The sequence below is a fragment of the Podarcis pityusensis genome (genome assembly GCF_964106645.2).
Source record: "Podarcis pityusensis genome assembly, chromosome: 4".
Classification (NCBI taxonomy): Eukaryota; Metazoa; Chordata; class Lepidosauria; order Squamata; family Lacertidae; genus Podarcis; species Podarcis pityusensis.
Window position 1 is genome coordinate 42,355,043 of NC_138027.1, and position 17,094 is coordinate 42,372,136.

Genomic DNA, 17,094 nt, shown 5'->3' on the forward strand with positions numbered 1-17,094 from the left:
TGGGAGCTGCTTTCAGTCACCAGCCTAGCTGCCACATTCTGTATTAGTTGTAGTTTCTGAGTCACCTTCAAAGTTAGCTCCATGTACAGCGCATTGCAGTAGTCCAAGCAGGATCTGTTAAGCTAGATGGGCCAGTTGCTTGACTCAGTAGTAGGTCACTTCCTGTGTTGAACTTCCTTTCCTTTGAATAGGTTTTCTTCATCCCACATCACAAAGTGCTTATGAAATTCCTTGAATATTCCCTGTGGCTTGTGGGGACACTGTTCAGGAAATGTCCAAACGTCATTCATACACATGAAACTTGTTATGCATTTGCATGGATGTGCACCACAATGCTTTTAAATAAATTGGTAGGAAGAGAAAGAACTAAAGCTTAATTTTTATCCCAGGGAACATTTCCCCCATCATAAAGCAATCACATTAAAGACTCCTGCAAAATGAAAATGGCTTGCCTTCCAAATCTCACAGCCTGTATATTTCGATGCAGTATGGCACAGCACAGTTTTTAGATGCGGGCACACATTCTGTTTTCTCTTCTCTTTCACTGGCTCATGATAGCCATCTCCCCCTGTTTATTCACAGGCATTTTCATTAGGCTGAGAAACTGTCTTTTGTCATTGGCCTCTCCAGGATTCCTTTTATGAGTGACCTTGATGATCCTATGTTCTCTTCTTTGTTTATTGGTTTCTGCCCTACTTTAACCTCCTTTCTTAATTGGGTATTTTTCCTCTAATCACAGCTCTCATTGTGCAGCCACCAAGCAGTGCACCACTAGGGGAATATAAATAGAGTGAAAGCAGTAGCATGTTGCTTGACAAACAGCCATTTTAAAATGCACCATTTAATGCGTGTGGCTTTCCACAGGGCAGCAGGAGGAAGGCTTCAGGAAAAAGAAAGGGAAAGGCTGCTGTAAATTCTAAGCCAAGAAATTTGGTTGACATTTACTACATGGGGATTCATTTGGGACACTGACAAAATACGTATTTGGGTTGTTTTGTTTTGTTTTTGCCTGTGAGAGTGTGTCAAGGTGAAGATTCACAAGTACTAGCTTGTTGCTGGCTTATTAGCCTTGAATGTGACTCTTAGATCTGATTTTCAGGCAACATCCTTTGCTTTGTAGTACAGTCTTCCCTGCCACAAGCTGGTCTTCAGTGAAGCAAAATGTACAGGGGATGATTGAGATAAAACGTAGTGCTACACTTTTTTATTTTCACCGTCTTTTGAGAATTCATTAAAATACTATGTTACGGAATACATGCTACAGCATCTCTGCAGGAGGAAGAAAGAAGAGAAAAAGCAGTACTGTCCATGGTGCTGAAGCCTTCTCTAACCCCTGCTAAGAGAAGAATGTTATTTGTATGTAGCCAGTCAGATAACTTTATTTGTAAATGCTGAGTGTATAAATTTGAATGGATATCTAGCTGGCTGATGGGGCAGTAATTTTGTGGCAAAGATCTGTCTCCTTTCTTGAAAATTGGAACAATGAAGTTTAATGGAATTTGGGCCGTGTTACTTCTATGTGCAAATAGCCTGCCAAAATAGGTAACCACCAGTCCGACCGAGTCTTGAAGCTCTGGTGCCATCATGTCTTCTCCTGGGCTTGGTTTGCTTTTAAGCCTTCAATGAGATGTTTTGTTTCATTTGGGGACACCTCTCACCATTTGGGTAAATTTGACGGTCGGTGTTCATACCCGTCTTATTTGGGAGCCTTGGATGATCACTAAAAAGCTTGCTATAGTATTCAATCCATTTCCAGGCTGGGATTATGGTATCATGTGTTGATTTCACATCTTTCATTCCTCTGGACACCAATTCCCAAAATTTGTCCTCCCTTCGGTCAGCTGTCACTTGAGCCAGGTCTTGCCACTGTTGTCTTTTTTCTTTTTCTTTTTTCTTTTTAGCAGGTTCTTATATGCTGTTCTCTCTTTACTGAGTATCCCAAGAGCTAGAGCACTGGGGTTCTTTCAAAATACTCTAATAGACCCTGCCAACCTTTTCTTTGCATTTCTCTACTCTGTGTCGAACCAGGTTTGCTGTTCTACCAGAGAATTTTTAGGTTCTTTGGTGTTGATCCAGTAGAGTTTGATTTCTGCTGTTATTTGTTGGTAAATTTCCACCTGGTTGGATAAGTTGTTTTCAAGGGATTTGTGTAGATGCATCAGATAGTCAGAGGCTAGGGTCCTTTGGATGTTGTCACTTAGTCTCAATGACCACTTTAGTCCTTTTGCACCCACTAGCTCTCCAGAAGCATTCATTGGCTCTGGTGGGGGGGGGGGGGCTTACGATTTTAAGCGTAAGGGAGATGCAGAGATCTAAATAGAGACCATTATTTGTGGTGTGACACCGCTTTTGCTTATATTTATTTTTGATTCAGATTTGTCATGGCCAATTGCTAATACAATAAAGTTATTTGGATTGGAGTACTGAGATGACAAAAGTACATTTTAAAAGAACAGAAAAGCTCAAGATTCATGTTGAATCACTTTCTTCTAATAGCAGACCCTCCAAGTGTCCCTATTTTCCAGAGACAGTCCCAAATTTATAGTAATCATCCAGGTTTCTGATTTGATCCTGAAATGTCCCACTTTTCCTTAAACATCCCTATTTTCATTGGAGAAATGTTGGAAGATATGGTAGGAAATCCTTATTTTCATCCAATAAATGTTTGAGGGTATGGAGTTATGTGACCCCCAAGCCAAGGAGATAAGTAACTATACAACCTTTAGAAGACTTCTGAAGGCAGTCCTGTATAGGGAAGTTCTTTAATGTTTAAGAGGGTGTCCAAGAAGATGGGTTTCCAGAATTTGGCTTCAAAGTGTTGGAGAGTATGTAATGGTGGCAAACACTGTTTAATATTGAAGAGTCTCTGTTAAACTTTATTACACAGATTCTTCAGCTTGAAAAGGTATTGGTCACAGGACTATGTGATGGAAGGGCAAGCATTTTCCAAGGCCACTGTCCCCACAGTGTCTCACTCTGACGAAGGACTCATTCCTTGGAGCATGACACTGAGGTACACAATGGCAGTGCAAATCGTGCGAGCGTTTGTACTGCCACCACCGATAAAGATTTGTTAAATGTTCAAGCCTGCAGGTCAATCTGTGTGTGTTGAGGAAGGAGATGGGAAGTGCAGATAAGGCAATACAGGGGGACTTTGTGGCCCACTTTAGGAAACACTGTGTCTTGCACCAGACCTGTAGTAGCCTAGTAACTGAATTTCATCCTCTTCTGTAGATGAAGACTTGGCCAGCTGGGTTTCTTCTTCCTTGGCCAGCCTAGAGAAAACTGCACCTCTGTCTGCCCTTTGGTGCATAAAAGGAACAGGAGCCTCTGTCAAAAAGAGAAAGAAGCTGACAAATCCTACACTGCTGCATTTAGATGACAGAAGGCATCAAAGCCCTGATTTGTTTGCACAGTGTTTATTTTTGCAGGCATAAATGAGCCTGGTCTTAATAGGTTTCAGTTCTATGCCATTATTTAACCAAAATACCTAGCAGCAGCTTATTAGCTCTCAGTGTTATCTCTCTACATAAATTCATGCAGAAAGAGAACAAAAAAAGGTTTCCCTCCATGTAACCAGTGACCAAAATCCACAAGTCTGATGTGTTTTTAAAGCATAATTAAGCCTCCCCCTTAAGTGTATGAATACTATATTGAATTAATGAATTGAGACATTACATTAAAAATCCATTTTGAAACCCTAATTCATGCAAAAAATGTAGCATCTTCTATGCACTATTTCAGAGCTGAATGGATTCTATTTTAATTATTGTTCAGATGATATTTTAATTATTATTCCTCATAGCTCGCAGGGGTTTGACCTTTGCTACTGCTCACTATCTGAAAGAAGAACATACAATGTGTTCTCCCTTCCTATTTTTAATATATGCATCTTCAGCTATTAGCATAACTTAGCCAGCAGAAATGAAGAGGCTGGCAGATTAATAAAATTTGTTCCATTGAAACAGCCTCCTCATGTTTTCTAGTTTCATAATAGATGAATGAATGCAGCAGGACTGCCTGCTAGGACCACACTAGATGTGACAGCAACACATCGATGGGCTTAAACTCAGATTGGCCCTTATCACATTGAGAGAGGATGCGGGCAGCTGTTTTGAATAGCAAAATGGCTTCATTAGTGAGGAATACAGAACCCTTGCCATGCCTGAAGCATTTCAAAGTCAGCCTTCCCCATGAGCTTTTCTCTTCAGCAAAGCTGCAATCTGGACACTAGTGAAACCCAGAAGGCCCAAGGCCAGTGTGTTGTTTTTGAGAAACACAGCCCTCGCCATCCGGATACAAATGCCTTAATTTTGTACCTTGGGTCAACACAATTTCCTTCCTCTGCCTTTTCTGTCCATTCAATTTCTCTTGGGTCTTTTCTTGCATTCATGTATAACTCTGTGTTATTATTTTATGAGTCTATTTTATGAGCCTATTAAAGTGCATGGGAGAGGGGGGTTATTGGTCTGTTTCGGTCTTGTTTTTATTGTGTATTTTGTGTTTTTATCTTGTGAACTGCCCTGAGATCTAAAGAAGGATATTTAATAAATAATAAAGAAATATTTTTGAATAACAAAAATCACATTCATACAATGCCAACTACCAGCATTGTGCATTGAATTTTTGTTGCTGAGTTGATATTGTGGGAAAAAGTTGTTGTTGTTGTTAAATATTTTGTTCAGCTAATTTACATACTTTCAAACTTTTTTTAAAAAATGCAAATTGATTGGTTGTACATAGTATTCTTCAAAAAACTAAAGTGAAATATTTACAAAGCATAAATTACAGACTAGTACAATTCAACATTGAAGAGTTTGCTAATATTCATGCATGTATAAACTTGAAGAAAAGAAAAGCACATTTGTATGAATAAATATAAAATATACACCCTTACATATTTTTGCAGAATATCAATATTGCAACCGACACAAAAGGATGTCTGACTGGATTTCAGTGGGGCTTACCACCAGGTAAGTGGGTTTAGGATTTCAGTCTTAAGCCCTAAAAATGCCAGGACAAACAGGTAAACCTTAAGAAATGAGCAATATATTGATGCCAACACATTTTGAAGGGGATGACATTCCACACTTACTTCAGCAGAGGCACTTCTATGTGGTTTTAGTTGCTCTTCGTTATTTACAATTAATTTTTATGGTTTATTACTGTGTTGTATGTGATTTCATAAATAATATTTAACACAAATAGTCTGAAAAGCAGGATAAAAATACAATAAGTGAATAAAGCAAACCTGTTTTTTCAGCTGGCATCTGCTGTTGTAAAAAGCAGGCCTGGCCTCAAATTAATAGAGAGCTCTCTTTCCCAACCCTCTTAAAGTGAGTGATTTTGACATGACAGGTGTGGGCATGAATAGGCCACGCCATTGCAGAGAAGTCTGCTTAATGCTGGCTCAGCTTTCAGTCGCAGTTCGCCTGATAAAAAGGAATCAGCTAGATCTCTCCCTCCCTCCTTTCCAAGTTGTGGCGACCCTCTGGTTCTTTCGTTAGCACTCTGCTCTATTTTTGACGCTGCGAGTTCTTCATGAATGTATCTAGAGCTCTCTTCCACAAAAGAGAATTATTATTTCATCACACAAATGGTAATCCATTTGCTGGAAACCAATAATGTCTAGTGCAGCCGCATTCAGGTAGATTACAGCTCTCTCGCCATTAGGCCACTCAGACAGTAAATTGTCCCTCACACGTTCTGTTCTCAGAAGCCCAGCTTTCATTAAAAAGGAGAAACGAAAACAAACCCCCAGCCTTTTCGGACTGGCTGCACAGATTGTATTTGCTTTGTTATTATCCCCATCTCCTTCCCTAAGGAGCTGAAATAATTATTTGAGCCTCACAGACATCCTGTGGACTCCACGGAGGTTTGATCTTGGGGTTCCTACATCCAAAGCACAACCCCGAAGGGTATTCTTGCATTCTCATAGCATTAGGCTAGGCTCATTTGCTTGAGTCACCTGAAGCAACCATGTTGCAGGACTTCAAAGATTATGTGCTGCTGGTGGGATACTGAGGTCAGGAGGATTGCATGGGCAGACTGGTGTTGCCATATGCCCTTGTACATACATGTTTATCTACAATCAAGGAAGAAGAAGAGTTTGGATTTGATATCCCGCTTTACCACTACCCAAAGGAGTCTCAAAGCGGCTAACAATCTCCTTTTCCCGTCCTCCCCCACAACAAACACTCTGTGAGGTAAGTGAGGCTGAGAGACTTCAAAGAAGTGTGACTGGCCCAAGGTCACCCAGAAGCTGCATGTGGAGGAGCGGAGACGTGAACCCAGTTCACCAGATTACGAGTCCACCGCTCCTAACCACTACACCACACTGGCTCACATGTGTTGAGATCTTTTACCTACAGTCATCATGTGCCACAGTAAGAAGGATGTTTCTAGAAGGACGCAATGAGCAAGAAGCCCCAAACCAGAGTATAAGATGGCTGAAATATCAAAATAGATGCAGGCTTGCTGCATGTGGTGCATTCCTATTAGATGAGCAGCAATTGGGTTCAAACCACAGAGGAAGCAGGCCCTTTGGCAGAGCAGGCAGGAGAGGAGACCCAGTGGTAAGTGCAGAGAAATTAGAGGAGGAAGAGGATGAAAGAACACGAATCAGAAAATCAACTGTCTCCCTCTGCCCAGGAGAGATGAGAGAGCAAGGAACGACTGAGGAGAAAAGATAGTGTGGCTGGGCAATGAACCTTCAGTGTGAGAGAAAGGCAATAAAAGACAGAAATGAGGTATTGAAGTTAAAAAGCAAGGGTGAAAAAAGGAAATGGAAAGAGGCTCCAAGAAAAGAGAGAGCGAGAGCAATGGTGTATCAAAGCAGCTATAGATTCAAAGTCACAGAATCATAGAATTGTAGCACTAGAAGGTACCTCGAGGGTCATCTAGTCCAACCCCCTGCAATGCAGGAATCTCAATTAAAGCATCCATGGTGGGTGGACGGCTGTCCAAACTCCACTTAAAATCCTCCAAGGAAGGAGAGCCCAGCACCTTCTGAGGGAGCCCATTCCACAGTTGAACAGCTCAAAGATGATAGACAGAGGCTCTAAGATTACACCTGCAAGCTCCTTTAGTACCCCTGGGTGCTGCTCCATCAGGCCCTGGAGACTTGAATTCATTTAAAGTAGCTAGATGTTCCCATACCACCTCTTACTGTCATAGCCTGACTTCACATGTAGGGAAGTCCCTAACTCACCGAGGGTTTGAGACCCATTGGCTGCACTTACCTGGGTTAGCCAGACAGTTGGATGCCATTCCTGGGGCATGACCACTGTCACATGCTGACAGCTTCAATGAGCCACAGGTGAGAGGTGAGTGCAGGGTGGGGACCCAAGGTAGACAAACTACCCCAGAAGGAGCATGATGTATCTCCCACCAGAGGTACTATCCCTCTCCTAACACCCCATACACCACAGGAAGGAGCACTGTCACCATGCAAATACAGTGGTACCTTGGCACTCGAACGGCTTGACTCCCGATCAAATTGGCTCCCGAATGCCGCAAACCCAGAAGTAAGTATTCCAGTTTGCGAACGTTTTTTGGAAGCTGAACGTTTGACGCAGCTTCCGCTTGAGTGCACAAAGCTCCTGCAACCAATCGGAAGCTGCGCCTTGGTTTTTGAACGGTTTCGGGAGTTGAACAGACTCCCAGAATGGATTAAGTTTGAGAGCTAAGGTACCATTGTATTGAAGAAGAAGAAGAAGAAGAAGAAGAAGAAGAAGAAGAAGAGGAGTTTGGATTTGATATCCCACCTTTCACTCCCTTTAAGGAGTCTCAAAGCGGCTAACATTCTCCTTTCCCTTCCTCCCCCACAACAAACACTCTGTGAGGTGAGTGGGGCTGAGAGACTTCAAAGAAGTGTGACTGGCCCAAGGTCGCCCAGCAGCTGCATGTGGAGGAGCAGAGACGTGAACCCAGTTCCCCAGATTACAAGACTACTGCTCTTAGCCACTACACCACACTGGATCACTATTGTAGACAGTAAAAGATTAAGAAAGGAGTCCCCAAATGTATGGGTTAAAAGTGGGTTCTCGGTGTGAAAAGATTTATGATGTCTGATGTGCACCATCTTGAGCTCCTTGGTGGAAAGGGATATAAAGGGATATAAATTGAACAAATAAATTAAACACAATGTACTCAAAGGGAGTTCTTACTAGAACCTGACCATGTAGCTTTTCACTCCATTACTGGGAAACCCTGCAAAAGGAAGAGTCCTCACTTCTGCATGCAGAGCCTCTACGCAAGCTCAGAGGTGTAGGAAGGGGTGTGTGGTGGGTGCGGTCCTCCCTGAGTGTCATGACTGAGGGGGCAGGTGAGTGGGTGGCACACCTCACGCCTGGCGGCAGCAGCTCTGTTGGTGAGTCATGTCTGACCTGGCTGCGGAGAGCAGGAGGAGAGTGAGCAGCAGCTTCCCTGCCCCTCTCCTACCCTGAACTGTGGCGCATGGGAAGGCACCTCTCCTCCCTGGACAGCACAGGCATATGGTCCACCACTGCTGTAGATGTGGTGGAGTTGTGTTTAGATCTCTGGATCAACATGTGGAGGTTAGGCATTGGACTGTGGGTTTAATCCCAATTCCATTGCTCAAGCTCACTGAATTTATTCAAAGAGCCTATTTAAAAGAAGAAACCTGCAGCCTATGCTATGCTTGTTTATTTGGAATTAAGTCCCACTGAATTCATTGGAGCTCTTCCCGAACTAAGTCAAAACTGAATTTCCCCTTTGAAAACTTTATAACTTTGATGAAATTGTGTTCTGTGGTTTTCTCTGTCAAATGCATTAATTTGCATAACCATAAATTATTATTTTTCAAATGGCATTGTCAAGGGTACACGCTGCTTTAAAAAGAATAAACGCTGGTAAATTAATGGGACAGAGTTACAGGAAATGAAATAAAATTTACTGATATCTGTAAGACGTATCAACTCTGTATGGAACCTGATTGACTGCCAAACTAATCAAATGATCCTAATGGCCTCACAGTTAGGAGATGTTTATCTCAATATGATTTGCCATCATTTGGATAAATTAATACTATATTTCTTCCTTCCCAGCTGGAGTCACATGTTAGCAGAGAATATAGGGAATGAAATTCTAATAAAGTGGCCCACGGTTTCAACAGATGTTGACAAAGAGAACAAATGCAACCTAACAAGGTTATGCTATAATGAGTTGTGCAAAATTAGGCGTTGCCTTTATATCTATTTGGAGGTGAAAAAGTGACCCTCCTTGATAACATTACAAAACTTAACTGCAGCCTCAACAAAGTTACAGAAATTGTTCCAGTATTGAAGTAATCTGTAAATTATATATTTAGTAGAGCTTCTTTTTTGGACAGATATGTTGCCTTAGTGACATTCCACTCACCCCTGCATATCGCCAATGACAGTCCACTCCTTCAGTTTCTGTTATATGGCTCGACATGAACACTGCTTTCAACTGAGTGGCTTTAGCTTTGACAGCTTTCTGGTTTTGATCCCTTTTTATCGCATCCTGTCTGTTTGACACTAATGAGCACTAAGATGAAAGTGAAATTCAGATTACACTACAAATAAACAATGCATTAATAGTCTATTGCGTTAAAAGGATGTGAGCGCTGCAGATTCATAGTGCTGCAACCCATGTATCTATTTTCACCCCTCGCTTGCCAGCAATGGGCTCACTCTTGCTGTCAAGTGCCTTAAGTTCATGTAAAGGTGATCAATGATAAGCACAAGTGGGTGTATTATTATTATTCCCAAGTTGATCCAGATGAGAAGTGGATTTATGAAACCTTTTAATGTGTGTGCATTCAGGTTCCAAGATAATTGGGAAGCTGTTCAATGGTACACCTCCATTAACAGCATGGAATGCTTAAACAAGAGGCTGCTTTTAAGATGATTGCTTTTGAGAAGGGAATGAATAACTACTTTTAGCACTATGGCCATTTGTTGTGGTACAAATTACAGCCAAGCGCAACTTCACAGAAACACAAGATCACAAAATAATCCATGTTCCCTGTGAAATGAGGAGGGGATTGAAGGCAGCCGCAGCGGCAAGGGGTCTGGCAAATGGGACTGGCTTACAAATCAAGTTAGAGGTAATTTGGTCTTGTAAAGGCTTTATTTGCTTTAACAATTAGATGTCAAAATAAAATTAACCTTGACTTTTAATGGCAAATGAGATTACTTCAGAGCTCCAAAGACTCCATCAACATCCTGGAGAAGCCATATGGCAAGTATGTTAGACTATAAAGGACACTTTTTTTGGAAGTGCAAGTACAAAGGCGACACTTTGTGCTGGCCTTAGCCTCTGTAACTCTCTGCTTGGCTTCATGCCATTATTCACTCTAATGAGATAGTGTAATAACACCCATTACTGGATATGTATGCAATATAGAGATTGCAGGACATGGAGGCTGCACTGCTTCTGTAAGAAACTGTGCTTCTACAGTGATGCAAACAGGGAAAAGGAAGGAGGTGAATGGTTCTATATTGATTTTGTTGGGACTGTAACATTGCCTGGCATGCTGCAAGAAGCTCTTGGCAATGGTTTCTCAATACGATGTTTAAGAAAGCCCTTTCTAATTAATATGTAATCAGCCACCTCACCTTTATATATAGTGTTGTACATACCCCAGTCTCCGAGAAGTGGGGTGTTTGTGCTTACACAGAGTTGGGTTTCCTTGAAACAAAGATCAACAGAGACTGTGGTGCCTTTAGGATATATAGTTTTATATACTTCCACCCAACCTGAATGTAGGGTGGAAGAGCTCAAAGAATTAACACCCCAACAGAGCTTGCTTCCTTTTTAGGATTCCAGGGAAGATCCCCTAAGATGGAAAGATGATAAAGTCCCTACCAGAGAAGAATGTCAGATCAAGTTGATGGATTACGCTGAAATGGCTAAAATGACTGGAAGAATCAGACATCAGGAAGACCAAAATTTTAATAAGGAATTGGGAAAATTTATAACTTATCTTAAAAACCATTGTAAACAGTTAAAATTGTTAGTAGGATTGGAATAGCACGTGTAGTTTAATGTTGAATTTTGGATACAATGGAGAGGTAAAAGATTTGGATTATTATAAAAGATGCAGGAGGAAATGATAAACAATAGGACCCACAAAGAGGAGGAGGGATATATATATTCCAGGGAAGATCCCCACCCCAAAGCTATAGTTTTGGTTAGCCTGCATAGAAAAATCAAGCTTCTCTGTCCAACTTCCAACCCAACTAAATCTCACACACTCTCTCATACAAATGGTTTATTTTTCTCCTTCCTAGAAGGATTTGGCATCCAGCCAAGTGAGATCAGAAGAGACCCACCCCCTCTTCATTGGGAAGATGCTATTAGAACTGGAAATAAACCAGGATTTTACTGTGATGCTATAGAAAGAATTATAGTAGAATACTTCCCATTCTAGTCAAAAATATATATTTACCCTATTCTATACTATCTACAGTGGTACCTTGGGTTAAGTACTTAATTCGTTCCGGACATCCATTCTTAACCTGAAACTGTTCTTAACCTGAAGCACCACTTTAGCTAATGGGGCCTCCCACTGCCGCTGCGCCGCTGGAGCACGATTTCTGTTCACATCCTGAAGCAAAGTTCTGAACCCGAGGTACTATTTCTGGGTTAGCGGAGTCTGTAACCTGAAGCGCATGTAACCTGAAGCATATGTAACCCGAGGTACCACTGTATACTCTTTCCTTCTCATGTGTATCTTATCATGAGCCACTTGAAACTGGACACATCCCCTCAATATCCCATGTTCCAATTGTAGTGAGATTTTTAAAAAGAAGATACACATCCGATTGTCAGACCTGAAGTGCTTCCAGAAATAAATAAATGGATCAGGGAGAAGCCTTCTTTAAAATTACTCTCTATATCCTTTTGTAAACTCCATTTTAAAGGGGTTTTCATGCTTGCCTACACCAGGGCTCAAACTATATTAGAGTTATATTAGTTTTGACCTAAAATCTCTGTGGGCTGCAAAATAAGCCTTCTATGGGAGCAGAATAACTTGCTGAAGATCTGGCTGGAAAGTTGATGCCAGAGATACAATCAAATCTATCACACTTGTGGGTAAGCAGGCACAAGAAATAGTTTTAAGAATCTCACACTAGTTGTGCAGAGCACAGAAGTGCTGGCTAGCATTTCACACAGCACATAAATGATGGGATTCACTACTACAAGACGTAGTAACAGCCAGCAACTAGGTTGGCTTTAGAAAGGTGTTAATGGAGGACAATGGCTTTCAATGGCTGCAGTATTGGAGACAGTATGACTCTGAGCACCAGATGCTGGGTGTCACAAGCGGGAAGAACACTGTTGTGCTCATGTCCTGCTTGTGGGCTTCCCATAAGCATCAAGCTGGCCACTATGAATCCAACAAAACATTAGGAAGAACTTTCTGGCATTAACTGCTGTTCAACCATGGAACAGACTCCCTCAGAAGGTGGTGGAATCTCCTTCATTGGTGGTTTTTAAGCAGAGGTTGGATGGCCATCTTCAGGTATGCTTTAGTTGAGATTCCTGCATTGCAGAGGGTTGGATTGGATTACCCTTGGGTGTCCCTTCCAATCTAAATAAGCCTAGGACTAGATGTGCCTTTGGACTAATCTAGCAATGCTAAATTTTTAAATAGTTCACACACAAAAAGCACCATACAAAAGCCTCCTTAACAATAGAGTAAATAGAGCTTCTCCACAAGAATATCAAGGGGTTTTGTCAAAAACTTTACCAAAATCAAGATATATTACATCCACACTATTCCCCTAATCCACCAAACTTGTAACTCTATCAAAAAAAGAAATGATATTCATCTGGCACTACTTGTTTTTGAGAAACCCATGCTCCATCTTCGTATACACAGTATCCTTTTCTAAATGCTCACAGACCAGTTATTCAGTTATCTGTTCTAGGACCTTTCCTGGTATCAACGTCAAGCTGACCAGTTGGTAGTTACCTGAGTAGTTTTCTCCCTTTCTGAAGATGGTGAAGACAACATCTTCCTGTCTCTAATCTGCTTCTAAGTCACCTCCCATTGCAATCTGCAATGAGCTGATAGCTCAATTGGCTATAATGCCTAAAAGAGTGGGTTGTGAACATAATAAAATGCAACAGCCAAAAGTTATTTCCCTTTCATTTTCAGTCATTCTGTATTACCACCACTCAGCCTTGAGGAGTGCCAGGTTCATAATTACATTTCTCTGAATACCACCAGCAACACTGGCATGTATTTCTGGTGCCTATGAAAAGGAAGGTACAGTAAGTAGAGAAGTTTAGAGAAAATTAAGAGCTTGGGCCAAACTGTCTTCTGGCTCAGATGCAATCCAAATAGCTTTTCTTTGCTTGCACCACTTTCTTAGCTTGGGCCATTTTGCCTGCAATTTGATTTATGAAAAGGCAGCCTGAGAGCACAACTTATTTGCAATTCAAATTTCATCAATTCATTCTTGCTTGATTCGAATGGGCAACATGGTAAGAAGCCTGTTCTGCTCACACAACTCCGTGCACTGCAGGATAATCCTTTTCAGTGGCTGCCTTTCCCCACTCAGATGTCTATTTAGGATGTGATTGGTTTCAATTTCTGTGGGGGCCAATTTTTTCATAGGTTCAGTCACACACAAGTACATATATGAACATATTGGAGAAAAATCACCTAGATAATCAGAATAACCATCTCCAAAACTGAAGACACAGTTTGAGTTTTCAGCCCCCTTTCTCTCCATGTTCCCCAAATACCTAGTTATGTTTTCTTGAGAAACACAACCCATAAACCTTTGGATTATCTACCCTGGGAGCATTTTCTTAAACTAACATCAATTTCCAGTATCTGTGGCAAGACTAAGATGCAATTCTGCCCAACATCTTGAAGAAGGATGAACGGGCGGGGGAAGTTCCCAGGAATAATTCTCTTCAGAATTACAGGATCAGTGATCTTGTTGTCCTCTTGTACATCCCTTTATCTTGAGCGTTTCCTTGGATGAGTAATCCTGTTCCCTCAAGAGTCCCCCTTCAAGGGTTTCCCCCATACCCTTATCAGCAGGAGTTCTGTCTCCATCCAAGGCTTCCCAAGGCTGAACCCAGGGAACTTGGGAACTTGGACTTGTTTGGAAATAGCTTAAGATGTTTCCCAGTTCTGGGGGAGATAGTCAGACTTGCTTTAGGATGCCACATAGATGTCTTCTTTAAAGTCCTCATCCTTCCTGAGGCCAGCCTGCTTCTGTTGGCAATCTACCCAGAAGCTATCTTAGAAAAGTGACATTGGAGGTTTCCTGTCCTCCCTAACTTTCCCAGCTTCAGCCTTCTGTGGTATCAGTTCCACTGCTGCTGCAGACACTTCTCTACCTGAACTGCACATGCCGGCCACAAAGACCTTCTGACTGAAGACAGCACTGTGACTGCCCTCTTACATAATTTCAGCTGGGACCCTCTGACCAATAGTTTTTGGTTACTGCAGTATCTGCCATCCCATTGGCCAATAACTAAGAGCCAATGAGATACAGCAGAATGCTCATTATCTAGGTCTCTCAAACCATGACCTTTTGAATCTTTCTGTCTAAAATAAAAGCTGATAGGAGGCGTATAGCAGCTTCTTTGTAACTGTGGCAACTGACAGTTAACAGGCTGCATGCAAAGTCATAGACTTAGATACGTTTTTTCACCTCTTTCCCACTTATAAAGGACACAGCATTAATAACCATTCTTAATTCTAATACAAGGTATGCGGGTGGCGCTGTGGGTAAAACCTCAGTGCCTAGGACTTGCCGATCGTATGGTCGGCGGTTCGAATCCCCGCGGCAGGGTGAGCTCCCGTCTTTCGGTCCCAGCTCCTGCCCACCTAGCAGTTCGAAAGCACGTCAAAGTGCAAGTAGATAAATAGGTACCGCTTTATAGCGGGAAGGTAAACGGCGTTTCCGTGTGCTGCGCTGGTGCCGGCTCGCCAGAGCAGCTTCGTCATGCTGGCCACATGACCCGCAAGTGTCTTCGGACAGCGCTGGCCCCTGGCCTCTTAAGTGAGATGAGCGCACAACCCTAGAGTCGGACACAACTGGCCCGTACAGGCAGGGGTACCTTTACCTTTACCTAATTCTAATACACACACACATTTTTACCTCAGGCTTCTTGATTCTCCACAGCCACTGAGGAATGATGCTATTGAATAGCTTCGTATAAATATATAGTACATAAATAAAGAAATAATAAAATACCAAGAGCTAGAGATAGGTAGAATCCCCTGAAAATTCTTTGCTGGTCCTCGCAAATAAAATGTTTGCTGCTTTTGAAATTCCCAGTATGTTTTTCCTGAGCAGAAACTTTTTAAGCTGTCTTGAAGAGTCACTTAAGCTAAAAATTGGTGCCAGGTCTATGGCCTGCTGGGTGGTGAATTTCTACAGCAGTTCTTCACATCTACTGCTGGTAAGAGGATAAATGGACATAAATCTGACAAGACAGAGAAACCAGTAGGAGAACACTTCTATCTCCCAGGACATTTGATACAAGATCTCAAAGTAGCTGTCTTATTACAAAAGAATTTCAGAAATAGACTGGAAAGAGAAGTTGCTGAATTGCAACTTATTACCAAACTTAAACAGGACATGGGTGGTGCTGTAGTTTAAACAACAGAGCCTAGGGCTTGCCGATCAGAAGGTCGGTGGTTCGAATCCCCACAACGGGGTGAGCTCCCGTTGCTAAGTCCCAGCTCCTGCCAACCTAGCAGTTCAGAAGCACGTGAAAGTGCAAGTAGGTAAATAGGTACTGCTCTGGCAGGAAGGTAAACAGCATTTCCGTGTGCTGCTCTGGTTTGCCAGAAGCGGCTTAGTCATGCTGGCCACATGACCCAGAAGCTGTACGCCAGCTCCCTCGGCTAGTAAAGCGAGATGAGCGCTGCAACATCAGAGTCATCCGCAACTGGACCTAAAGGTCAGGGGTCCCTTTACCTTTACCAAACTTAAAACCATGGAGAGACCTGGTCTGAACAGAGACATTGGTTTCTTATCTCATTATACATGATAAAGCTATTTTTAGCCATCTCACCCCTTGCTTTTTTCTGTAAGACCAATTGCAGTCGTTAAACAGTCGTCAACAGGTTTACCACACCTATCAGCCAATCACTCATTCCCACCACCTTTCTGAGTAATACCTCTCCCCACCCTCTCACTATATATAAGGGTCTGGTGACTTCTGTTTCAGTGTATCTGAAGAAGTGTGCATGTACATGAAAGCTCAAAGCAATAACAAACTTAGTTGGTCTCTAAGGTGCTACTGGAAGGAATTTTTTTTATTTTGCTGGTAAGAGGGTTAGATTAATTCCTCCACCTGGGGCTCTGATAAAGAACTGCAGATGCCCCTGAGAAATTATTCTAATCTTACTGATAGTCTCTCTTTTGCTCACCTTGAAATCTTTCAGGTATAATAAGCAGGAAGGGGCAATAAATGTTGATTTAAGAGAAATTCAGTAAGAAGAATTAATTAAGCTGCTTTGCAAGTGCATAGAGTAAAGAGCTGCAAAACAATAAACCAGGGAATGCCTCTAAATTTTGGCTTTAGAAATAGTCCTTAGAGAAGAATGATATTCACACCATGAGTCATAATCAATAGCTGTATTGTTGTGCGTCTGGAAGGGGTGGGGGTTAAGATGTATGCCTGAGTCTCTTTTAATTCCTAGATCTAGCAGAGATTCAGTTCTTGTAATAGTCAGCTGCTTGGTAATGACTGTGTAAACATGGGTTGTTAAGGTAACAAAGGAAGTGGCTCTGTGCCAGATATCAAATGGATGCCTCCCCCCTCAATTAGTGGTTAGTTAGAAGTACAAAATCCAGAGTTGAGGTGTGTGTGTGTGTGTGTGTGTGTGTGTGTGAACTAGAGGTTAGAAGCAGGCTGGGCAGCTGAGAGACAGAGCCATGCCCAATTTATGCTGGGATCCAAGGGATCCTTCTTGGAGTGTTAATGCTGTGAATCCCTTCATTTTAGGCTCAGGTTGTATATATGTGTAAATAGACCATATATCATAAAAACACCACAGTGTCTTCTATCTCTCATTCCAAGGAAACTGAACCCTGGGTAAGTGCCTTGGAACCACTGGAATCT